Here is a 10,177-nt window from a genome sequence, read left to right as displayed (position 1 = left end):
TCTAATGCAACAGAATTGCAAGTTCCATGGACTTCCATTGGAAGATCCTCATCAGTTTTTTGCTGAGTTCTTGCAAATCTGTGACACTGTCAAGACTAATGGGGTTGACCCTGAGGTCTACAGACTTATGCTATTCCCTTTTGCTGTAAGAGACAGAGCTAGGACATGGTTGGACTCACAACCTAAAGAAAGCCTGGACTCATGGGAAAAGCTAGTCAATGCCTTCTTGGCAAAGTTCTTTCCACCTCAAAAATTGAGTAAGCTTAGAGTGGAAGTCCAAACCTTCAGACAGAAGGATGGAGAATCCCTCTATGAAGCTTGGGAAAGATACAAATAATTGATCAGAAAATGTCCTTCTGACATGCTTTCTGAATGGAGCATCATAGGTATTTTCTATGATGGTCTGTCTGAACTATCCAAGATGTCTTTGGATAGCTCTGCTGGAGGATCTCTTCATCTGAAGAAGACGCCTACAGAAGCTCAAGAGCTAATTGAAATGGTTGCAAATAACCAATTCATGTACACTTCTGAAAGGAATCCTGTGAACAATGGGACAAGTCAGAAGAAAGGAGTTCTTGAGATTGATACTCTGAATGCCATTCTGGCTCAGAACAAGATATTGACTCAACAAGTCAATTTGATTTCTCAAAGTCTGTCTGGAATGCAAAATGCACCAAGCAGTACTAAGGATGCTTCATCTGAAGAAGAAGCTTATGATCCTGAGAACCCTTCAATGGAAGAGGTGAATTACCTAGGAGAACCCTATGGAAACACCTATAATTCTTCATGGAGAAATCATCCAAATTTCTCATGGAAGAATCAAGAGAGACCTCAACAAGGTTTCAATAACAATAATGGTGGAAGAAACAGGTTTAGCAATGGCAAGCCTTTTCCATCATCTTCTCAGCAATAGACAGAGAGTTCTAAGCAGAACACCTCTGACTTAGCAACCATGGTCTCTGATCTAATCAAAACCACTCAAAGTTTCATGACTGAAACAAGATCCTCCATTAGGAATTTGGAGGCACAAGTGGGACAGCTGAGTAAGAAAGTTACTGAACTCCCTCCAAGTACTCTTCCAAGCAATACAGAAGAAAATCCAAAAGGAGAGTGCAAGGCTATCAACATGGCCGAATTTGGAGAGGAAGGAGAGGAAGTGAACGCCACTGAGGAAGACCTCAATGGGCGTGCACCAGCCTCCACTGAGTTCCCCAATGAGGAACCATGGGAATCTGAGGCTCAAAATGAGACCATAGAGATTCCATTGGACTTACTTCTGCCTTTCATGAGCTCTGATGAGTATTCCTCCTCTGAAGAGGATGAGTATGTCACTGAAGAGCAAGTTGCTAAATACCTTGGAGCAATCATGAAGCTAAATGACAAGTTATTTGGAAATGAGACTTGGGAGAACGAACCTCCTTTGCTCACCAAAGAACTGGATGACTTGTCTAGGCAGAAATTACCTCAAAAGAGACAAGATCCTGGGAAGTTTTCAATACCTTGTACCATAGGCACCATAACCTTCAAGAAGGCTCTGTGTGACTTAGGGTCAAGTGTAAACCTCATGCCTCTCTCTGTAATGGAGAAGTTAGGGATCTTTGAGGTACAAGCTGCAAGAATCTCACTAGAGATGGCAGACAACTCAAGAAAACAAGCTTATGGACTTGTAGAGGATGTTCTGGTAAAAGTTGAAGACCATTACATCCCTACTGATTTCATAGTCCTAGAGACTGGGAAATGCATGGATGAATCTATCATCCTTGGCAGACCCTTCCTAGCCACAGCAAAGGCTGTGATTGATGTTGATGGAGGTGAACTGATCATTCAAGTGAATGAAGAATCCTTTGTGTTTAAGGCTCAAGGATACCCCTCTGTCTCCATGGAGAGGAAGCATGAAGAGCTTCTCCCAAATCAGAGTCAAACAGAGCCCCCACAGTCAAACTCTAAGTTTGGTGTTGGGAGGCCACAACCAAACTCTAAGTTTGGCGTTGAACCCCCACATTCAAACTCTAAGTTTGGTGTTGGGAGGTTCCAACATTGCTCTGAGTATCTGTGAGGCTCCATAAGAGCCCTCTGTCAAGCTACTGACATTAAAGAAGCGCTTGTTGGGAGGCAACCCAATGTTATATTATATCTATTTTCTTTTGTTATTTTATGTTTTTTGTAGGTTGATGATCATAAGAAGTCACAAAATCAATTGAAAAAGCAAAAACAGAATGAAAAACAGAAAGAAAAATAGCACACCCTGGAGGAAGAACCTACTGGCGTTTAAACGCTAGTAAGGCTAGCAGGTGGGCGTTTAACGCCCAGTCTGGCACCATTCTGGGCGTTTAACGCCAGAAAGGGGCACCAGACTGGCGTTAAACGCCAGAAAAGGGCAAGAACCTGGCGTTAAACGCCAGAAAGGGGCACCAGCCCGGCCATGCCTGAACCTTTTTCTTATGTATTTTCAACGGTGGAGTTTCTGCACACCATAGATTAAGGGTGTGGAGCTCTGCTGTACCTCAAGTATTAATGCAGTTCTATTTTCTTTTATTCAATTCTCTCTTATTCTTATTCCAAGATATTCATTCGCATCCAAGAACATAATGAATGTAATGATTAGATAACCCTCATTATCATTCTCACCTATGAACGCACGTGATTGACAACCACTTCCGTTCTACATGCAACAGAGCCTGAATGTGTATCTCTTAGATTCCCCAACAGAATCTTCGTGGTATAAGTTAGATAGATGGCGGCATTCATGAGGATCCGGAAAGTCTAAACCTTGTCTATGGTATTCCGAGTAGGATTCTGGGATTGAATGACTGTGACGAGCTTCAAACTCCTGAAGGCTGGGCGTGATGACAAGCGCAAAAGAATCAATGGATTCTATTCCAACCTGATTGAGAACCGACAGATGATTAGCCATGCGAGTGACAGCCGCAGAGGACCATTTTCACTGAGAGGATGGGATGTAGCCACTGACAACGGTGATGCCCTACATACAGCTTGCCATGGAAAGGAGTAAGAAGGATTGAGTTGAAGCAGTAGGAGGGCAGGCGTCCTTGGGTCCTACAGTATCTCCATATGCTTATCTGAAATTCCTACCAATGAATCTGCATAAGTGTTCTATCCCTTTTATTTTCTTTTTATTATTAATATTCGAAAATCTATAAACCAATTTAATCTGCCTAACTGAGATTTACAAGGTGACCATAGCTTGCTTCATACCAACAATCTTTGTGGGATCGACCCTTACTCACGTAAGGTTTATTACTTGGACGACCCAGTACACTTGCTGGTTAGTTGAACGGAGTTGTGAATTCAACCAGTGCCATAATAATGATTTCTCTCAAAATAGTTAGAACATGGATCACAATTTCGTCCACCAAGTTTTTGGCGCCGTTGCCGGGGATTGTTCGAGTATGGACAACTGACGGTTCATCTTGTTGCTCAGATTAGGTAATTTTCCTTTCAAAAAAATCTTTTTCAAAAATTTTTCTTTTATTTTTCGTTTTTCTAAAACTTTATTCTCAAAAAAATTAATAAAAATTCAAAAAATTCATAAAATCATAAAAAATAAAAAAAAAATTATTTTGTGTTTCTTGTTTGAGTCTTGAGTCAATTTTTAAGTTTGGTGTCAATTGCATGCTTTAAAAATTTTTCTTGCATTTTTTCGAAAATCCCATGCATTCATAGTGTTCTTCATGATCTTCAAGTTGTTCTTGATAAATCCTCTTGTTTGATCTTGATGATTTCTTGTTTTGTGTCTTTTCTTGTTTTTCATGTGCATCTTTGCATTCTTATTTTTCATGCATTAAAGATTTCTAAGTTTGGTTTCTTGCATGTTTTCTTTACATCAAAAATTTTTCAAAAATGTGTTCTTGATGTTCATCATGATCTTCAAAGTGTTCTTGGTGTTCATCTTGACATTCATAGCATTCTTGCATGCATTCATGGTTTTGATCTAAAAATTTCATGCATTGAGTAATTTGGTTGTTTTTCTCTCTCATAATTAAAAATTCAAAAATCAAAAAAATATCTTTTCCTTATTTCCCTCCAAATTTTCAAAATTGTGGGTTGACTTGGTCAAAAAATTTTTAAAATTAGTTGTTTCTTACAAGTCAAGTAAAAATTTCAATTTTAAAAATCTTATCTTTTTAAAATCTTTTTCAAAAATCATATCTTTTTCATTTTTCTATTTTTCAAAAATTTCAAAAACATTTTTCAAATTATTTTCAAAATCTTTTCCTTATCTTTACATTATATTTTCGAAAATTCACTAATAATTAATGTGATTGGTTCAAAAATTTGAAGTTTGTTACTTTCTTGCTAAGAAAGGTTCAATCTTTAAGTTCTAGAATCTTATCTTGTAGTTTCTTGTTAGTGAAGTAAACAATTTTAAAATTTTTTTGAATTAAATCTTTTTATCTTTTATTTTATCTTTTTCAAAAATTTTATCTTTTTTCAAAATTTGATTTCAAAATATCTTATCTAACTTACTATCTTCTTACCTTTTTCAATTTTGATTTCAAATCTTTTTCAATCAACTAACTAACTTCTTGTTTGTTTCTTATCTTTTTCAAAACCACCTAACTACTTTTCCCTCTCTAATTTTCGAAAATATCTCATCCCTTTTTCAAACATTCTTTTTAATTAATTAAATTGTTTCATGTTTTAATTTTAGTTACATTTTATCTCTAATTTTCGAAAATCACTAACCCCTTTTCAAAAATTATTTTCGAAATCTCCCCTCTTTTCTTCTTCTATTTAATTATTTAATTACTAACACTTCTCTTCACCTCTCTTCATCCATAAATCCGAATCCATTCTTCATTCTTCTACCCCTTCTTTTTCTACTAACATAAAGGAATCTCTATACTGTGACATAGAGGATTCCTCTTCTTTTCTTGTTTTCTTCTCTTTCATATGAGCAGGAACAAGGATAAAGGCACTCTTGTTGAAATTGATCCAGAACCTGAAAGGACTCTGAAGAGAAAATTAAGAGAAGCTAAATTACAACAATCCAGAAACAACCTTTCAGAAATTTTCGAACAAGAGAAGGAGATGGCAGCCGAAAATAATAATAATGCCAGGAGAATGCTTGGTGACTTCACAAAGCCAACGTCCAAGTTTGATGGAAGAAGCATCTCCATTCCTGCCATTGGAGCCAATAACTTTGAGCTTAAGCCTCAACTAGTTGCTTTAATGCAACAAAACTGCAAGTTTTATGGACTTCCATCTGAAGATCCTTATCAGTTTTTAACTGAGTTCTTGCAGATCTGTGAGACTGTAAAGACGAATGGGGTTGATCCTGAAGTCTACAGACTCATGCTTTTCCCTTTTGCTGTAAGAGACAGAGCTAGAGTATGGTTGGATTCACAACCCAAGGATAGCCTGGACTCCTGGGATAAGCTGGTCACTGCCTTCTTGGATAAATTCTTTCCTCCTCAAAAGCTGAGCAAGCTGAGAGTGGATGTTCAAACCTTCAAACAAAAAGATGGTGAATCCCTCTATGAAGCTTGGGAAAGATACAAGCAGCTGACCAAAAGATGTCCATCTGACATGTTTTCAGAATGGACCATATTAGATATATTCTATTATGGTCTCTCTGAATTTTCGAAAATGTCATTGGAGCATTCTGCAGGTGGATCTATTCACCTGAAGAAAACGCCTGAAGAAGCTCAAGAACTCATTGACATGGTTGCAAATAACCAGTTCATGTACACTTCTGAGAGGAATTCTGTGAATAATGGGATACCTCAGAAGAAAGGAGTTCTTGAAATTGATGCTCTGAATGCCATATTGGCTCAGAATAAAGTGTTGACTCAACAGGTCAACATGATCTCTCAAAATCTGAATGGATGGCAACATGCATCCAACAGTACTAGAGAGGCAGCTTCTGAAGAAGCTTATGATCCTGAGAACCCTGCCATGGCAGAGGTTAATTACATGGGTGAACCTTATGGAAACACCTATAACTCATCATGGAGAAATCATCCAAATTTCTCATGGAAGGATCAACAAAAACCTCAACAAGGTTTTAACAATGGTGGACGCAACAGGCTGGGCAATAGTAAGCCATATCCATCATCTTCTCAGCAACAGACAGAGAATTCTGAACAAAACACTTCTAATTTAGCCAATGTAGTCTCTGATCTGTCAAAGGCCACTTTCAGTTTCATGAATGAAACAAGATCCTCCATTAGAAATCTGGAGGCGCAAGTGGGCCAGCTGAGTAAGAAAGTCATTGAGACTCCTCCCAGTATTCTCCCAAGCAATACAGAAGAGAATCCAAAAGGAGAGTGCAAGGCCATTGACATAGTCAATATGACCGAATGCACAAGGGAGGAGGAGGACGAAAATCCTAGTGAGGAAGACCTCCTGGGACGTCCCTCAAGCAAGAAGGAGTTTCCTATTAAGGATCTAAAGGAATCTGAGGCTCATACAGAGACCATAGAGATTCCATTGAATCTCCTTCTGCCATTCATGAGCTCTGAAGACTATTCTTCCTCTGAAGAGGATGAAGATGTAACTGGAGAGTAAGTTGCTCAATACTTAGGAGCTATCATGAAGCTGAATGCCAAGTTATTTGGTAATGAGACTTTGGAAAGTGAACCTCCCTTGCTCATTAATGAACTGGATACTTGGATTCAGAAAATTCTACCTCAAAAGAAACAAGATCCTGGCAAGTTCTTAATACCCTGTACCATAGGCACTATGATCTTTGAAAAGGCTCTATGTGATCTGGGGTCAGGGATAAATCTAATGCCACTCTCTGTAATGGAGAAGCTGGGGATCATTGAGGTACAACCTGCCTTGTTCTCATTACAACTGGCAGACAAGTCATTAAGACAAGCTTATGGAATAGTAGAGGACGTGTTAGTAAAGGTTGAAGGCCTTTACATCCCTGCTGATTTCATAATCTTAGACACTAGGAAGGAAGAGGATGATTGCATCATCTTTGGAAGACCTTTTCTAGCCACAGCAGGAGCTGTGATAGATGTCAACAGAGGCGAATTAGTCCTTCAATTGAATGGGGAATACCTTGTGTTCAAGGCACAAGGCCATCCCTCTGTGACAGAAGAGAGTAAGCATGAAGAGCTTCTCTCAATTCAGGGTCAAGAAGAGCCCTCACAGTCAAACTCTAAGTTTGGTGTTGTAAGGCCACAACCAATCTCTAAGTTTGGTGTCAAAATCCTATATCCAAACTCTAAGTTTGGTGTGGACAACTATACAACATTGACCTGATCACCTTGTGGCTCCATGAGAGCCACTGTCAAGCTGTTGACATTAAAGAAGCGCTTGTTGGGAGGCAACCCAATTTTATTTATCTAATTTTATTCTATTTTATTATTATTATTTTGTGTTTTATTAGGTACATGATCATGAGGAGGCACGAAAAAATCATAAAAATTAAAAACAGAATCAAAAACAGAAGAAAAAAATTTTTTCACCCTGGAGGACGCACAGACTGGCGTTCAACGCCAGTAATATGCATCTGGCTGGCGTTCAACGCCAGAACAGAGCACCATTCTGGCGCTGAACGCCAGAAACAAGCAACATCTTGGCGCTGAACGCCAGGAATGTGCCTAGAGGAGACAAACTGGCGCTGAACGCCAGTAACAAGCATGAAACTGGCGTTCAACGCCAGAAACATGCATTACATGGGCGTTGAACGCCCAGAACATGCACCAATGGGCGTTTGAACGCCAGAATGTTGCATGAAGGCATTTTACATGCCTATATGGTGAAGGAATGGTATTTCTTTACACCTCAGGATCCTGTGGACCCCACAGGATTACCTCAGGATCTGTGGACCCCACAGGATCCCCACCTACCATATTCCCACCTTACCTTTTAATCCTAATCACACTCTCCTAATCCTAAATCTCATTCTTCCTACTCCCCATGTCACACTTCCCAACACCCATCACCAATCACCTCAATTCTTCTTCCCAATGCCCCCATTCACCATTCACATCACCCCACTCTTCCCCATAAACCCCACCTACCTTCATAAAATTCAAATTCAATTTCCCACCCATTCCCACCCAAATTGGCCGAACACCCACCCTCCCCTCTCCCTATAAATACCCTTCCCTTCTACTTCATTTTCACACAACACAACCCCTTCTTCTCCCACATAGCCGAACCTACCTCTCTCCCTCTCTACCATATTTTCTTCTTCTTCTTCTACTCTTCTTTTCTTTTTTTGCTCGAGGACAAGCAAAATTTTAAGTTTGGTGTGGTAAAAAGCATAAGCTTTTTGTTTTTCCATTACCAATGGAACCTAAGGCCGGAGTATCCTCTAGAAAAGGAAAAGGGAAGACAAAAGCTTCCACCTCCGAGTCATGGGAGATGGAAAGATTCATCTCCAAGAGCCATCAAGACCACTTCTATGATGTTGTGGCAAAGAAGAAGGTGATCCCTGAGGTCCCTTTCAAGCTCAAGAAAAATGAGTATCCGGAGATCCGATATGAAGTTCAAAGAAGAGGTTGGGAAGTCTTAACCAACCCCATGCAACAAGTCGGAATCTTAATGGTTCAAGAGTTCTATGCCAATGCATGGATCACTAGGAACCATGACCAAGGTATGAACCCAAGTCCAAAGAATTATCTCACAATGGTTAGGGGGAAATACTTGGATTTCAGTCCGGAAAATGTAAGGTTGGCATTCCACTTGCCTATGATGCAAGGTGATGAACGCCCCTACACTAGAAGGGTCAACTTTGATCAAAGGTTGGACCAAGTCCTTATGGACATTTGTGTGGAAGGAGCTCAGTGGAAGAGAAACTCCAAAGGCAAGCCAGTCCAACTAAGAAGACTGGACCTCAAGCCTATAGCTAGAGGATGGTTGGAGTTCATTCAACGCTCCATCATCCCTACTAGCAACCGATCTGAAGTTACTGTGGATCGGGCCATCATGATTCATGGCATCATGATTGGAGAGGAAGTAGAAGTTCATGAGGTCATCTCTCATGAAATCTATAAAATAGCCGACAAGCCCTCACCTATGGCACGGCTAGCTTTTCCTTACCTTATTTGCCATCTATGTTACTCAGCTGGAGTTATCATAGAAGGAGATGTCTCCATTGAAGAAGACAAGCCCATCACCAAGAAAAGGATGGAGCAAGCAAGAGAAGCCCCTCACGGTCCTCAAGAGGTACATGAGGAAGTTCATCATCAAGAAATCCCTGAGATACCTCAAGGGATGCACTTTCCTCCAAATAACTATTGGGAGCAACTCAACACCTCCTTAGAAGATTTGAGTCACAATGTGGAACAATTAAGGGTGGAACATCATGAGCACTCCATCATTCTCCAAGAAATAAGAGAAGATCAAAGAGCAATGAGGGAGGAGCAACAAAGGCAAGGAAGGGACATAGAAGAGCTAAAGAACATCATTGGTCCTTCAAGAAGAAGACGCCACTAGAGGTGGATTCATTCTTTGTTCTTTATTCCTTTCTGTTTTTCGGTTTTTATATTGTGTCTATCTATGTTTTGTGTCTTTATTTCATGATCATTAGTATGTAACCATGCCTTAAAGCTATGAATAAAATCCACTACTCCTTCACCTCTCTTAAAAGAAAAATGTTTTAATTCAAAAGAACAAGAAGTACATAAATTTCGAAAATAGCTCTTGAATTTAGTTTAATTATATTGATGTGGTGACAATACTTTTTGTTTTCTGAATGAATGCTTGAACAGTGCATATGTCTTTTGATCTTATTGTTTATGAATGTTAAAATTGTTGGCTCTTGAAAGAATGACGAACAAAGAAAAATGTTATTGATGATCTGAAAAATCATGAAATTGATTCTTGAAGCAAGAAAAAGCAGTGAAGAAGAAGAAGCATTCGAAAAAAAAAGAGTATATAGAAAAAGAAGGAGCAGTAGAAAAAGCCAATAGCCCTTAAAACCAAAAGGCAAGGGTAAAAAGGATCCAAGGCTTTGAGCATCAATGGATAGGAGGGCCCAAGGAAATAAAATCCAGGCCTAAGCGGCTAAATCAAGCTGTCCCTAACCATGTGCTTGTGTCATGAAGGTCCAAGTAAAAAGCTTGAGACTAAGTGGTTAAAGTCGTGATCCAAGGCAAAAGAGTGTGCTTAAGAGCTCTGGACACCACTAACTGGGGACTTTAGCAAAGCTAAGTCACAATCTGAAAAGGTTCACCCAGTTATGTGTCTGTGG

At 39.5% G+C, this 10,177-nt stretch overlaps 1 non-coding gene across 1 annotated transcript; it reads right to left on the bottom strand.

Moving 5' to 3' along the window:
* Positions 1–259: 259 nt before the first annotated feature.
* Positions 260–367, bottom strand: LOC130972445 (small nucleolar RNA R71). The gene has a single exon (XR_009083612.1). It is a non-coding gene; the product is annotated as a small nucleolar RNA R71 (small nucleolar RNA).
* Positions 368–10,177: the final 9,810 nt, after the last annotated feature.

The sequence above is a fragment of the Arachis stenosperma genome, chromosome 3, assembly GCF_014773155.1.
Source record: "Arachis stenosperma cultivar V10309 chromosome 3, arast.V10309.gnm1.PFL2, whole genome shotgun sequence".
Lineage (NCBI taxonomy): Eukaryota > Viridiplantae > Streptophyta > Magnoliopsida > Fabales > Fabaceae > Arachis > Arachis stenosperma.
The sequence above is the reverse complement of the archived record's forward strand: the minus strand, read 5'-3'. Positions and strand labels throughout refer to the sequence as shown.